Source organism: Amphiura filiformis, unplaced genomic scaffold (genome assembly GCF_039555335.1).
Source record: "Amphiura filiformis unplaced genomic scaffold, Afil_fr2py scaffold_128, whole genome shotgun sequence".
NCBI classification, from domain to species: domain Eukaryota; kingdom Metazoa; phylum Echinodermata; class Ophiuroidea; order Amphilepidida; family Amphiuridae; genus Amphiura; species Amphiura filiformis.
In genome coordinates, this window is record NW_027305592.1 from 165443 (window position 1) to 179701 (window position 14259).

The window sequence follows — 14259 nt, forward strand, 5'->3', positions numbered from 1 at the left end:
AAAAGTATAATGGCCTATAACCATACGTATATAATAGCCTATTGTGCTAACATTTTCATTATCGATATCTATCAACGCGGCACACTTCCATGACACTTTATAATTACACCCGAGTTCTATATACGAGGCCTACATGTAGAAATCATGTGCATATATTGAGGGGGTGGGGGGGGGGGAACGATGCATGACGATGTAGATGAGTTGATTATGAATTAGATTATTCCCCGGAAAGCACAACCCATACCTCTTACCTATGTTCCCCCCGCCACCTATATATAACATCCTACCTCCCCCCTCCCCACACTCGATATCGACACTTCCCTATTATTCCACTCCACTCTTGAGCTCCCCTCTCCCCTCCTTCCCTTCCCACTTCCAATGGTCTCCCCCTCTGTTTCTCTTTCTCCCTTTCCCTTACCCCCCCACACCCCCACCCACACTCTTTCCATGGTGATCTCTTCTCTCTCTCTCTCCCTTCTCCAATAAATAAATTGAATAAAAGTCAGTTTAAACCAGCTTTCTATGATATTGATCTTCCGTCATGCGACATGCACATAAATAGAGTTGTGTATAATAGTGTTTATATCACTGAAGTCATAATCTGTCAAGTGTCTATTGTAATGTCTGTGGAAATATTTCGATGGTCTATATATTTTCACAGTGAAATCAGCTTAGTAGTCTCTTGTCAATGCTTTCAAACTAAATCAATGCTTTCAAATGTAGACTGCTTTGTTCGACTTCTCTGCTCGTGAATATTGCACTGCGAAATTTAAATATTTCTTTTGTATACTTAGATCAGGTAACTGGAAATGCTGTAATTTTATTCGTCACACCACTTATAAGAAACTGAAACCAAAACCGAAACTACGGGTCTTTTTATCTTTTCAGTTTCCGTAAGTCTATTGTTCAGATACGAAAACGCAAGTGAATCAGTAAGTTTACTGTAATCTGACTTCATTGTTAACTTTGAAGTACCAATCAGCTTATTTCAATAGAGGCAGATGCCTATGTCAATAAAAGCGGAGAGACAAGACCGTTGCTTTTAATGGTCTAGCGCCCCCTGGTCTTTGCATTGCTAAATTGTTCTATATTAATTTGCCAAAATGCATGCTAATCCGAATGATAATGTTCACTTTGTTTTTGTAAAAACGTTGAAAATAAGCCCTTAAATCACAAAAGGTCCGCTTATGAGCCTGTCGCGCCCCAATACACTTGTGCAGGGCCACAGTGTCGCCCTTCCCTCGTATCAATGTCTATCTCCCTATTTTGCTTCCTCCTGCCCCCCCCCCATGATCAGGCTCCCCACTCCCTCCCCGGTCCCTACTCTCTCCTCCCGAGCTTTCTCTTTCTAGTCTTTCCGTCTCTCCCTCTCCTCTCTTTCTTCCTCACCCCCTCCCACTCTCACTTGTTCAGTCTCAAGTATATCCCTCCCTCCCTCCCACTCCCTTGCGAAATTTATCAGTATGATCCATGACTGTAAGCTCTGTAAAATAAACATTTAAAATAAACCCGAGTCTTGCATATAGGCCCAACCAATTATCAGATTAGCTTGCCATTGGTACGAATGAATAGAATACATTATCTTTGCTCCAATGCAATTCTTTTGTATTGCATTTCAATATAAAACATGATTACCAAATCACCACTTGTACGCGCCTCATTGGGAGATATTTGACTATTTCAGACGCTCGTTTCATCGCCAATATGAACATTTTTTGCTTATAACATGGCAACATGGTTAGTATATATTTCAATGCAAGACTTTTTTACGAGCCACTTACGTGTAGGCGTAAGTGCATATACACCAAACACAAGTCAATTGAAGCCGTACAATTTACCGCGAATTTAGGACCGTAAACTTTAGACTCTTCTTTTGTCTAGATTAGCACCCAACCGCACATCTCAAGGTTTTATGTAAAAAATCAATATAACTTACCAAAACGAAAACTGAAATTCACGAGCTTCAAATTTTCAGTAACTAACAAAAGGCTAGAATAAAAGATTGGTCACATCTGGGAGACTACCACTTCAGAATAACAATGACTTACAAAAACTATTACGGATACGGAAACAGAAACTGAAAAGATAAAACGACGGTATCTGTCACAAATGTTTAGTTTTAAACAAAAGGTAGAAACAATGAATTCGATATCTTGTGATTCAAGTGGTTAGGCAGGACAATAGGAAACCACGTGACCAAAATTTTAGTTTCACAAAGTAGTCCTATTTTACAGTAGACTTAGCTCAATATCGCATTTTATACATGTAGGCCCTACATGGTGGACATCTTTGAAAAAATGACAAAAATAAAAAAATAACAATGACTCCCATCATCATGCTATTTTTTTCTTGGGGGGTCCCACATTTACAAAAAATCGGCTTCAATAAAATTGCGACCTCCCCTATTTCGTCAGCAAAGATTTTATGACATACCCCCCCCCCCAACGTTTGCACCCTCTCCCCAACAGGTATCAGTCTTTTGGAATAAAATAAACACACTATCTGTAGTCATGTTGTGTTGTGACTCCCTACATTTTGGTCATCAAAAATATTTTATGACACCCCCTATTTTGCTTTCCGTATATTTGGGACCCCCTAATCATCTTATAAAATCCATTTACATGCCTTTCTGTTATCATGCTTATGGCTTAAAAAATGTCATCTCCATCTACTTCAAGGGCCATACTGCACCCCCCCCGAGCCCTCTGGAGGGTTTACATTTGCTACCTCCCCCTAGAAACTCGTGTAGGTCAACCCAATAAGGATGGTCAATTGCTCCAGCGCCTGAACTTTTTACCCGATCATGGAGGGTGCGATGAGAGTTTTCAGTGCCTTTATCTTAGCATGTATCTGCTCCCCCGACCGTATGGGGAATCCCCCCTTGTCATGTAATAGCGTGACTATCTCCTCCCAAAGCTTTTTTTTATCCCAGAAATACTTTCCGTGTCTCTCCAAATTTTAAGGATAGCCAATGTTCCCTTGTCATTGCAATTGACCCCTCTATTACGTTTATTTATATTAAAATTTGCAGCTGCAGCCATGATGACATCACGCAGTAAATTAGTCTGCTCAGTGGCGAAGATTTCTTTTTGACATTAGGGGGATGGAGTTGGAAAAAAAAATTTCAAGTATAGTCAATCCAGCACCTTTTGGCGACAGAATAAGTTTTTGGTTCAATTGTGCGTGAAGCGCTCGAAAAATTTTGCTATTTTGAAGCTAAACTGATGGAATAATGATGTAAAAGTAGAAAAAATGCGCGAGAAGCGCGCGAAAATGTGCACTTTTGGGGCAAAAAATAGGGAAATATGAGGTTAATTTGGTCAGAAACCCATTATCAGGCGTCAACATGGGGGGGTGATTGTATGGACCATCCCCTGGCAAAATATTGGGGAATTTCCCCCATCCCCCCGGGATCTACGCCTATTACTCTGCTTAAAATTTTGCGCGAGTGATATACTCACAGTTATATCCGAGAGCCCAATAGTGCTGCATGTCCACACGTAATTACTTTTACCGGACGTACCGTTTCGATCGGTCTTAACAGCTCTTAACCCTGGTCATCTTCAGCCTTAAATTTTCGGATTTAAAGCACATTACGTCGGATATAGTAATTTTTTTTATATCCGACGCTCATTCACACTCCCACTTATATCCGATACTATTACCGACGTAATTTAAGTCCGACTGTGTGAACAAATTGTCGGATTTAAAGCATATTACGTCGAATATATTTAAAGCACATTACGTCGGATATATGAGTTACACCTAAAGTCAGGTGGGTGGTAAAGATGATTGCATCGACAGCTAAGGCATCCTTTATAGACTTCAGACCCACACAACCACACATTTGGGATACGAGGGAACAATGGTCACACTTTGCACATGACTGCCCTTACACATGACTGTATTGTGGTCACTTATTGATACTCGCCTGTTGTGTAGAGCATTAATAATGATGCCGGAGCAGTCACCAATTTAATGGCGGAACCCCTTTGTTCGAAACAATGGTACCACTTTTATGAATAGCCTGTCGCAACTTCTAATCGGCATCAAACGAACAAAGCATTATATGATCTATTGCGACTCTATTTCTATTAAAAGCTCTTTGTCTATGATCACATAAACACTGTACCCTTGTGTTTCAAACGACACATGTAAAACCTGATCACACACTTGATGACCTAACAGTATTAGCATAAAATCAATAACAGTCACTGGCTGAAAATGAGTCGTTTTTGTTAATGGAAATAAGAGGCTGAAATGAGGTTTTGTTTTATAAATTTAGAATATGGAGAGTCGAGTTCTGATTTTTGGAATAGTAGTAGAACACAAACCTCTAGCTCATAAAACTATCTTTGTCGGGCTGGAAAGGTTTCCGTTTATTTATAATGTGTGGTCAAATATGTGTTATTTTGACAAAAAACAAGGCCTAAAATTGCCAACAATAGCAAATATTTTTCCTGCCAGCTCTATTAACTAATCTCCAAGTATTATCCTAGAAAATATTTCAAAAAAATCTGTTTATTTGAGGCCGAGAACGTCCATAAAAATCACATGAATTATTAAACTTCTATTTACATGGGCCTAGCATTTTGTAATATTTCGATCCCTATTAACTTGAAATTTGATTTGCATTAGTTATCATTGCCATGATTGCTCTCACATGTTACCAGTCATTTACATGGGCCTAGCATTTTGTAATATTTCAATCTATGAAAACATGAAATTTGATTTGCATCAGTTATCATTGCTCTCACATGTTACCAGTCATTATATTTTAATCGGTTTAATTTAGGAGATAACTAATGCCATTTGCAATTTTTGTGAGTCGTGGAAAAATGCAGTTGCGCAAAGTTAAACAAAATAAAAGTTTACAGCAATTGACAGAACACCTTACAGACGTTTTTGGCAATCGTGTGCTTGCTTTGAAGTACGAACTGAAATGACCCCTAAGATCTCATGAGATTACACCTCTGGGTTTCTTTTTGCGGAGCTACCTGAAATCAAAGGTTTTAGCAAGTCCTGCTAAAGATCTTGATGAACTCCAGAGACACATATTGAACAAGTTGATATACCCAAGTAGGACATACCTCTCATAAGACGTGATATGAATACCATGTTGAGAAGCGCTGATAATCTGCATACAGGATTGGTGGTCATGCCCTGGAGGACGGGGCACTTCAATATGAAATGGAAATAGGTGTAGTTGGCACTTTCGCAGTAAGGGACGCACCATTAGATTCTCAGGGGAGGCACGGGAGTTTGGGTCAGACAGAATTTGTTTTTCGCCGCCGAAGGCAGAAATTATTTTTCAATTTTAATGTATATCTTTATACAAAGTTAGGTAGGAGAATTTTTTTTTTACTCATCAGTGAGGCAAAAAAAAAAAAAATTCGTCTCACTAGTGGGCAAAAATTTTTTTTTTCGTCGCACTAGTGGGCGAAGTATTTTTATTCAAAAAACTCCCATGCCCACCCCTGGAAATCTAATGGTGCTCAGTGAGAGCGAAATGTAAAAAAAAAATATATGGGATCATTGGGTGAGAGCATGTTTTTTTTTGGCATTTGGTGAGAGCAAAATGTATAAAATATGGAGTCATTTGGGTGACAGACGGACCGTTTGTATCTAAATTAGGGGCATTGGCGAGAATATGACTTTTTTTGAAATGGTTAAATGGGGTCTTTAGGTGAGAGCCAAAAAGGCCTTGAAAATTGAATTTCTAGTTATAAATGGCTTCAAATAGCTTTGTTATTTCCAAAGAAGTAACAAAATCAGTGATATATGTCTCGTTGATGTTCAAATTTAAATACCGTAAAACCCCGTCTACAAGCATATATATATATGTTTTTTAATAAAAGCTTAACTAATACTAATTAGGCGTATACAGGGTGTCCCAGAAAAAATTACCGGGCAAATGAATTTGGACGTAGGTCGAAAAATCGACATCAGAATCCACAAATCTAAACATCAGCGTGTAGCCCATCTTATTCTGCATCTTATACGCCAATTTGACTGGAATCGGTTGACTGATCGCGAAGAAATGAGCGATTACATAACGCATGTATCAATTCACTTCATTCCAAGTTTGAAAGAAAGAGCATTCAACACAATCCGTGCGCACTAGTGGTTAAACTATCAATGGGCTTCATATTTTGTTCTATGAAATCCTTTTCGTTCTTTTTAAACAACCTGTTTCTTGCAAAACATTTAATTAGGTTTTGTTCAAATTTGAAAACCTGCACGGTTTTGAAAATGAAAGCTTGCATGTAAGATGATGCTCAGCATTTGTAAATATCTTTTTTTTTATTTTGATAAAAATGTTGCATAAAGAATTACTACATAAAGAATTCCAGCTGGCTTAAAAATTTCTCACACACATTAATGTTTTCGGAATATATCCAAGGAATTGTAATGCAAAGTTTAAATCTTTTAAAACTTTAACATTAATGTTGCGTGGTATCAAAAATCACACGTAAAGCTGTTAGCACTTGATCATTGTCAGTTTTGGCTCAAATGTTCTTTGTAAAGTATATTTGCACAACCTACAGAATTAAAGTTGGAGAGCTTCCAATTGCAGAAATCACAGTTTTCTCGGACAAACTGTTATTCATCTTCAGTGAAAGCATGAATGACATAACACCGAGGGGTTTTAATAGATAATGTGGACTAAATTTAATAAGATACACAAACTTTAGGAAGTGGTGAGCGAGTATAAAAATAGCGCCTGTTTATCAAACTTGGAATGAACTGCATTGATGCACGCTTTATGCAATCGTTCATTTCTTCGGAACCAGTCAACCGAATCAAATAAAATTTGCGTATGTGATGCACAACAAAATAGGCTATGCGCTACATTTTAAATTTTTGATTCTGATGTCTATTTCTCGACTTACGTTCAATTTTATTCACTCGGTAATTTTTTCTGGGACACCCTGTATATACCAATACAATAGATTGATCTTACAATAATACTTGTTTTTATATGCTAGAATCTGTAATTTATTTGTTCAAACTCCATAATGGCGCCTGGAATAATTTAGTTTTCATCAGAAGCACTTTATATGCTTGTAGACGGGGTTTTACGGTATAAGGGTCATTGGGTGACAGAACGAAAGGAAAAATATATGGGTCTTTGGGTGACAGAGCATGTGCTCATAAAAATATGGGGTCTTTGGGAGACAGTGGTGCTGAAAAAGTGGGTCTTAACAGCCCTACATATGCATCACCTTCAAAGTGGGACCCCCCAGACTAACACTGTTAATTACTTTAAAGAACGTGTTTAAACATGTGTGTTTCATGCTGCTTCTGATTTTATTTGACTTAGTGTAACTGAATTTCTACTCGACTCACAAAAATAGCAACTGAGTGCTTATTAATGGACATACGCCAGTGATTTTACAGTTGTGGGAGGACGAGATGTTGCTTCAGCTATCAATTATAGCATAGAATGTTGACCAAATACCTCATACTTTGTCATCTAGGGCCATTTTTTTAATCTGCATACTTTATTTTCAGTGATACCCTGTATAACGGATGCGGTCAAGTGATTGGCGGGGTTACCAACCATTTTGCAGTCTCCTTCGCAGCCAGTTTGGTTACGCTCCCTCCACACAAGCAGTCTGCCAATGATAACGAACTGATCCTTTTTGCTTGGCTAACGCATTTGAAATTGGGGTTGGAAGATACCTTCCCCTAAATAACAGCTAATAACAGTATTGCGAACCTTCAGCATCTATGGTTCGATGTAGAGAGTCTTTCCTATTCAGAGGAAATATTGCTGTTACACACCTTATTGCCTTTTAACAATAACCAATAACACTAGCACGTAATTCCAGTCAAGCAAAAATCCTATTTTTGAAGAGGATAATAAGCTTATACTTATGTATAGCATTAGTAAAAGCTTAAGTCTTTGTTTGCTTTGGCTAAATCCTGTTCAAGTGGTGGGCTAACCAACAATTAACAATGAGAGGATATTCCTGAACCTCGTTCAGTTGGGGATGATTTGAAGTGACCGCCAATTATGACCATTTGATATTTAATACCAGCAATGTAGAAAAAAGAAATAATGTAGTGCCAAAATAATGTACCCTTTTACGGAAGGAGCAAAGTTTAACAAGTTATAACTCCGCTTCTGCAGTACGAATGTCAGCGGTTCGAATGTCAGGTTATTATTTCCCAGTCTTTAAGCCAAAAAACATTGCAGGCAGAGGTGGGTAATCGATCTCAAATTGGTACCTCCCAGTTAAAAATTATCAAATAAATTTAAATTACAAATTTATTTGATAATTTTCTATCTTTGATATTGCTTAATGGAACAAATCGCGGAATTAAATTAGTAATAAAAGAAGTATATAGATTCTTATTTAGCGGTCAAATTGGATAAAAGGGGGTCAATATTTGTCCCTGCTCTAAAGAAAATATAGGTTAGAAAATTATCAAATAAATTTAAATTAAACATTTAGATTTTATATTTCTTTCTTTCACGAGGCGGCATTATCACAGACAAACACTGTAGAAGCTAAAAACTCGACCCTCATCACTAGATGCTGTCATAGCTCAATGGTAGAGCATCAGACTGCTAATGTCAATATCGTTGGTTCGAGTCTTCCTGCCAGCAACGGTTATATTTATGATTTTAAAGCTACGCTACAATTTGTTCAATTTTTTAAACATTTAGTTTATTATTTCCCAGTCTTTAAAAAACACTTGCAGGCAGAGGTGGGTAATCGATCTCGGTACCTCCCGGTTAAAAAGCACTGTGCAAGACCACTAAGCCAACTAAACTTGACATTAATCTTTGATATTGCTTAATGGAACAAATCGCGGAATTAAATTAGTAATCAAAGAAGTATATAGATTCTTATTTAGCGGTCAAATTGGATAAAAGGGGAAATATTTGTCCCTGCTCTAAAGAAAATATAGGTTAGAAAATTATCAAATAAATTTAAATTAAAAATTTAGATTTTATATTTCTTTCTTTCACGAGGCGGCATTATCACAGACAAACACTGTAGAAGCTAAAAATCTCGACCCTCATCACTAGATGCTGTCATAGCTCAATGGTAGAGCATCAGACTGCTAATGTCAATATCGTTGGTTCGAGTCTTCCTGCCAGCAACGGTTATATTTATGATTTTAAAGCTACGCTACAATGTGTTCAATTTTTTTCGTTTATTTATTTATTTATTTATTTATTTATTTATTTATTTATTTATTTATTTATTTATTTATTTATCTTTGTTTATTTATGTAAATAATTTGATATATTTGAAAGAGGTATTTGAGCAATTGAAATTTTGATTTTATAATCCTATGGGGTCATTTTGAACCCCACCCTCCCAAATTGCCAAACACACAACACCTATGAGTTTGCATCATACATGTCATCATCATAAAAAAAAAAATCTATGTATACCTGACGCCGCGCCGACAACTAGACTACTATACAAAAAAAAAAATAGTATCACATCTTTCCTGCTCAATCAATATATTTTAATACTTGCAAATAGATCATAGTTTACTAATCTAATCCTGTAATATAGACCTGTTATATCACCTTTACATGGTTTGTTATGGTAGGGATTAGTGTCCGATCTCTGTAATGTAATGTAAATGAAGCATATTGATATGCAGGAAGAATCGATCAGGGCGCTATCTATTAGGGAAAGATAAACACTATTCAAAATATCAATAGACAATAAGAAAGGGGTGTAGAGATTTGTAATTGAGTCATGCATGATTTAACAGAAGGTTCTTTCCAAAACCCAAACGTAATGACTGTTTTCTGACAACGTCATCCAGCTTGACGTCAAACAAAGTTTCAATTGGTTGATCGACTATACGGCTACTTAATTATTCATGAGCAATTTTGACCCGCCATCTCGCCAGCTGACTGAGGTCAATCAAGTTCCCGTATGTACAGCTCTACAGCTACGTACGTGTAGCCAATCAGAAACGGCGTTGTAAGTGGCCATTGGCAGACTGTTTGTGTGGAGGGAGCGTAACCAAACTGGTTGCGGAGGAGACTAACCATTTGGGAGTCATTACCATAGATGAACTCCTGGATGGGGCAGCTTTAATTAGCATGAGGCCGCATTGATATGAAAATAGCGTATTGTTATTTGCCCAGACGTATTGAGGGCGACAGTCATGTTATCCAGACGGAGAATGGCTGCATATGCCGGGCATGTCAATTTGCTGAGTGAAGGCTGATAATCACCTTTCTGTATAGGTAATAAGCTAGTATATTTCGTGTACCAGTTGGTTATAACAAAAATTAGTATCATATTTAATATATTAAATGTATAAACTTTGAAATTTACATGAATTTGAAGAGCAGAGCTTCGAAATCTAGCTAAGTCAGGTGATGTGAAATTCTGCTGTGTGACCCCCTCTGCGTGGTAGAATTATATTCATAAAACATTGAATTTAACAGATATCATGGGCAGCCAACCACGATTTATCAGCATTTTAAATATATGTTAATTAACAAAGATAAATAATAAAGAGTACAAATGGCAATTAACTAGTAAACAAGCCTGAAATCTTAAAATGTTGCCACGTGATTTCCCGAACACATGATATGCCAACATGTGACCACTATTCAGATTTACCGTAAATATTTGGAGTATGCTTGCACATCATGCACATACACTGTGTATTTCTTTACCTCCATATAAAATCAACTAGACTTAGCTGTGGTCTAAGACCACAAACACAGCCGTGTTGTGACCCCTTAATGACCTTTGACCCCAAAATATATAAAAACGCCCATAGACATTTGCTAATGTCGATATATGGGTGCACGTGGCACCACTTTGCTATGTTATTTGTGACAGAAGGGCATTTTTCGTCTCAGACCGGAAGTGACCCCTTAATGACCTTTGACCCCAAATAAAAAATATCACATATGAATTGGGTAACCACAATTCATGTGTGAACATACCGTTACTGTCCTATGTTTTTCTTAGCAAATAAAAATTTTTGAAGGTTTTTCGTTTTATACCGGAAGTGACCCCTTAATGACCTTTGACCCCAAATCTGTGAGGACCCCATAGACACTGGGTAATAACAATGCATTGCCCTACGTAATTTGTGGGAGAAGAAGCATTTTAAAGGTATTTCGTTTCATACCGGAAGTGGCCCCTTAATGACCTTTGACCCTAAATAAAAAATACCACATATACACAGGGTAACTACAATTTATGTGTGAACATACCGTTACTGTCCTATGTTTTTCTTAGCAAATAAAAATTTTTGAAGTTTTTTCGTTTTATACCGGAAGTGACCCCTTAATGACCTTTGACCCCAAATCTGTGAGGACCCCATAGACACAAGATAATAATAATGCATGTGTGCAAGTGGTGTCACTGTCCTACGTAATCTGTGAGAGAAGAAGCATTTTGAGTTGAAAACACGTTTTTGACCCCTATGACCCCTGCGTGACCTTTGACCCCACGAGTTTCATATGACATGTAGGGGCATGGTCAATGATTGTTGTGACTAAGTTAGGTTAAAATCGGTGTAAGCATGTAAGTGCTAGAGCAAATGTAGTGGTCGGCAGAAAGAAGAAGAAGAAAGAAAGAAGAAAGAACCTGTAAGAAAAAAGACACAGCCGTGACTAACGTCACGGCTGTGTAATAATTCATGCTGGGGGCCAAGTAACATTCTGTCTGCTTAGTGCAGATTGTATTTTATTTCACTTGAGAGCATAATAGAAATACATAAAGACGAATAAGGCGCCATGATGGAAAGCTATGGAAGGTCAGGTCGGGTATCAAAGGTTATTTTAACTTCAAATACTACTTGTGTTTCACACCTTGCCTCTGTCACGTGTTTCCTTCATATTATTGACCTCAAGTCCTAATTTTGACTTTGCTATTGCAAAATGTCATTTCATATGAAATAAGTAGACTTTCTTTGAAAAAACATATCACTGGTGCTTGATGGAATACCCGTCCGCCATTTCATTAAACTGGATCGTATTCGCGTGATTTGTGCCCAGATGTATTGGGGGCGCGCTATACTCTCATTGAACAGGCAAAGTTCGCAAAACTAACAACGTTGTTATTTGCCAATATTAATTAACATGATCCAAGGGATCGAACATGAATAATTCATAACGAGCTATAACGGATCGATAACTGGCCTCACTTTCTAGCTAGTAAACCAGCTGAATTTTGCATAGATTTTGCGTAGTTAATAGAACAACCGTGAATTTAGTGTCACCCCTTGTCATTACGTAGTCGGATCATTAGCCGGTTCAGGTCTTTCGTAATACGATTTTTGTGCGTCGTTAAAGAACAACAGGTGTGGTGACCGCCATTATAAAGTCGCTCCGATCTGTGACAGTCGAATTATACCCTGTTGCAATCCGTAGCGGGAGTACGACTAGTTTATCATGTTTCACAATGCAAGAGGTTTCCTCATAATGTTTATTTCGACAAAAATATCAAATAACATGTATTATCGACATGCCAATCCAATAAGAATAAATTTGACAATAAAATACAATGTGAAGGTCAAATGGTCAAATGTGTTTTGACCATGCGTCCGGGAAGTTTTTTTTTTTTTTGCTATGCCCTTGCTAATCTGCTTAATTGTATTTTCAAAGGGTGATTTTATGGGGGTAATCTTGATACTTTAATATCAGCCTAAGTGAGAAAGTTGGAAAACATGGGCCAATTAAACAGACACTCATAATAAGATGGATTTTGACCCTAGCAGTTTTTAAACCGCTGCTTCCCAACAAAACCAATTATATTTCTAATTAACTGTTATTTATGACAATATGTCCAACCTCAACGCAACAGGAACAAATATTTACAAACACAATTTTCTTGCGATTTCAAGCGACCAAATGGTCTATCGGCGTGTTTATTGCTTGGGTATAATAAATCCAATGCTTTATATTGTAGTCCATGAAACAGTCCCTCATTTCAAATTATTAGATTTGGTTTCTCTTTTGTTCAGAAACCAAAAATCAAGGGATTAAAAAGTGGAGATGAACTGGTCTGCAATCATAACACTATTGTGCTGGGAGGACACAAGAGGGTATATATAACCAAAAGTATAATGGCCTATAACCATACGTACGACGTATATAATAGCCTATTGTGCTAACATTATCATTATCTCTTCTCCACTAAATAAAATTGAATAAAATTCAATTTAAACCAGCTTTCTATGATATTGAGCTTCCGTCATGCGACATGCACATAAATAGAGTTGTGTATAATAGTGTTTATATCACTCAAGTATCACTCATGTCAAGTGTCTATTGTAATGTATGTGGAAATATTTCGATGGTCTATATATTTTCACAGTGAAATAATCCAAGGCTATTTCGTAGTCTCAAGTCAATGCTTTCAAACTTAATCAATGCTTTCAAATGTAGACTGCTTTGTTCGACTTCTCTGCTCGTGAATATTGCACTGCGAAATTTAAACATTTCTTTTGTATACTTAGATCAGGTAACTTCAAATCCTGTAATTTTCTTCGTCACACCGCTTATAAGAAACTGAAACCAAAACCGAAACTACCTGTCACAAATGTTTAGTTTTAAACAAAAGGTAGAAACAATGAGTTCGATATCTTGTGATTCAAGTGGTTAGGCAGGACAATAGGAAACCACGTGACCAAAACCAAAACCAAAACTAAAACTAAACATTTGAAATGAGGCATTGGACACTAGGCCATTTGATACAGTATTTTAGGTCCTTAATTATGAGATACGCACAAGCTGTTGATGATGTGTGCATGCAACTACAATGTTAAAATACATGGCGAATTGATAATGATAACAATTAAGCTTCAACTTTCATGCATGAAGTGGATGTTTTTGCTTTAGCACATGTGACATTGGACTGCAGTTATATGTGATGCAGATACTAAAAAAGGGGGCCAGAATGGGGGGTGAGGTCCATTTTCCCTCTAAAAAGATGTTCAATTGCTCTTCCTGCTGTTGAGAAAGTTTTAATAATATTGTTAAAACGACCATTTTCTTATCCGCATATTTTATTTGCGTGTCAATGTGTGAATAATTTTATGTTTTGGTTCAACTTTATGTTCCTTTTTTTTTTTTTTTAACTTTAGGTTCCTGCATGGAGAGAGTAAATGGCAACAGCTGCGTTGATTTTATATTCCAGATGCTGCAGCTTCAATCATAGACTTAGGAAGATTTGCAACATTGGGGGCTGACACTTTAAATTTTGGGACCAGAATGGGGGGGTGAGGTCCCTTTTCCTCTGTTTTTTTTTT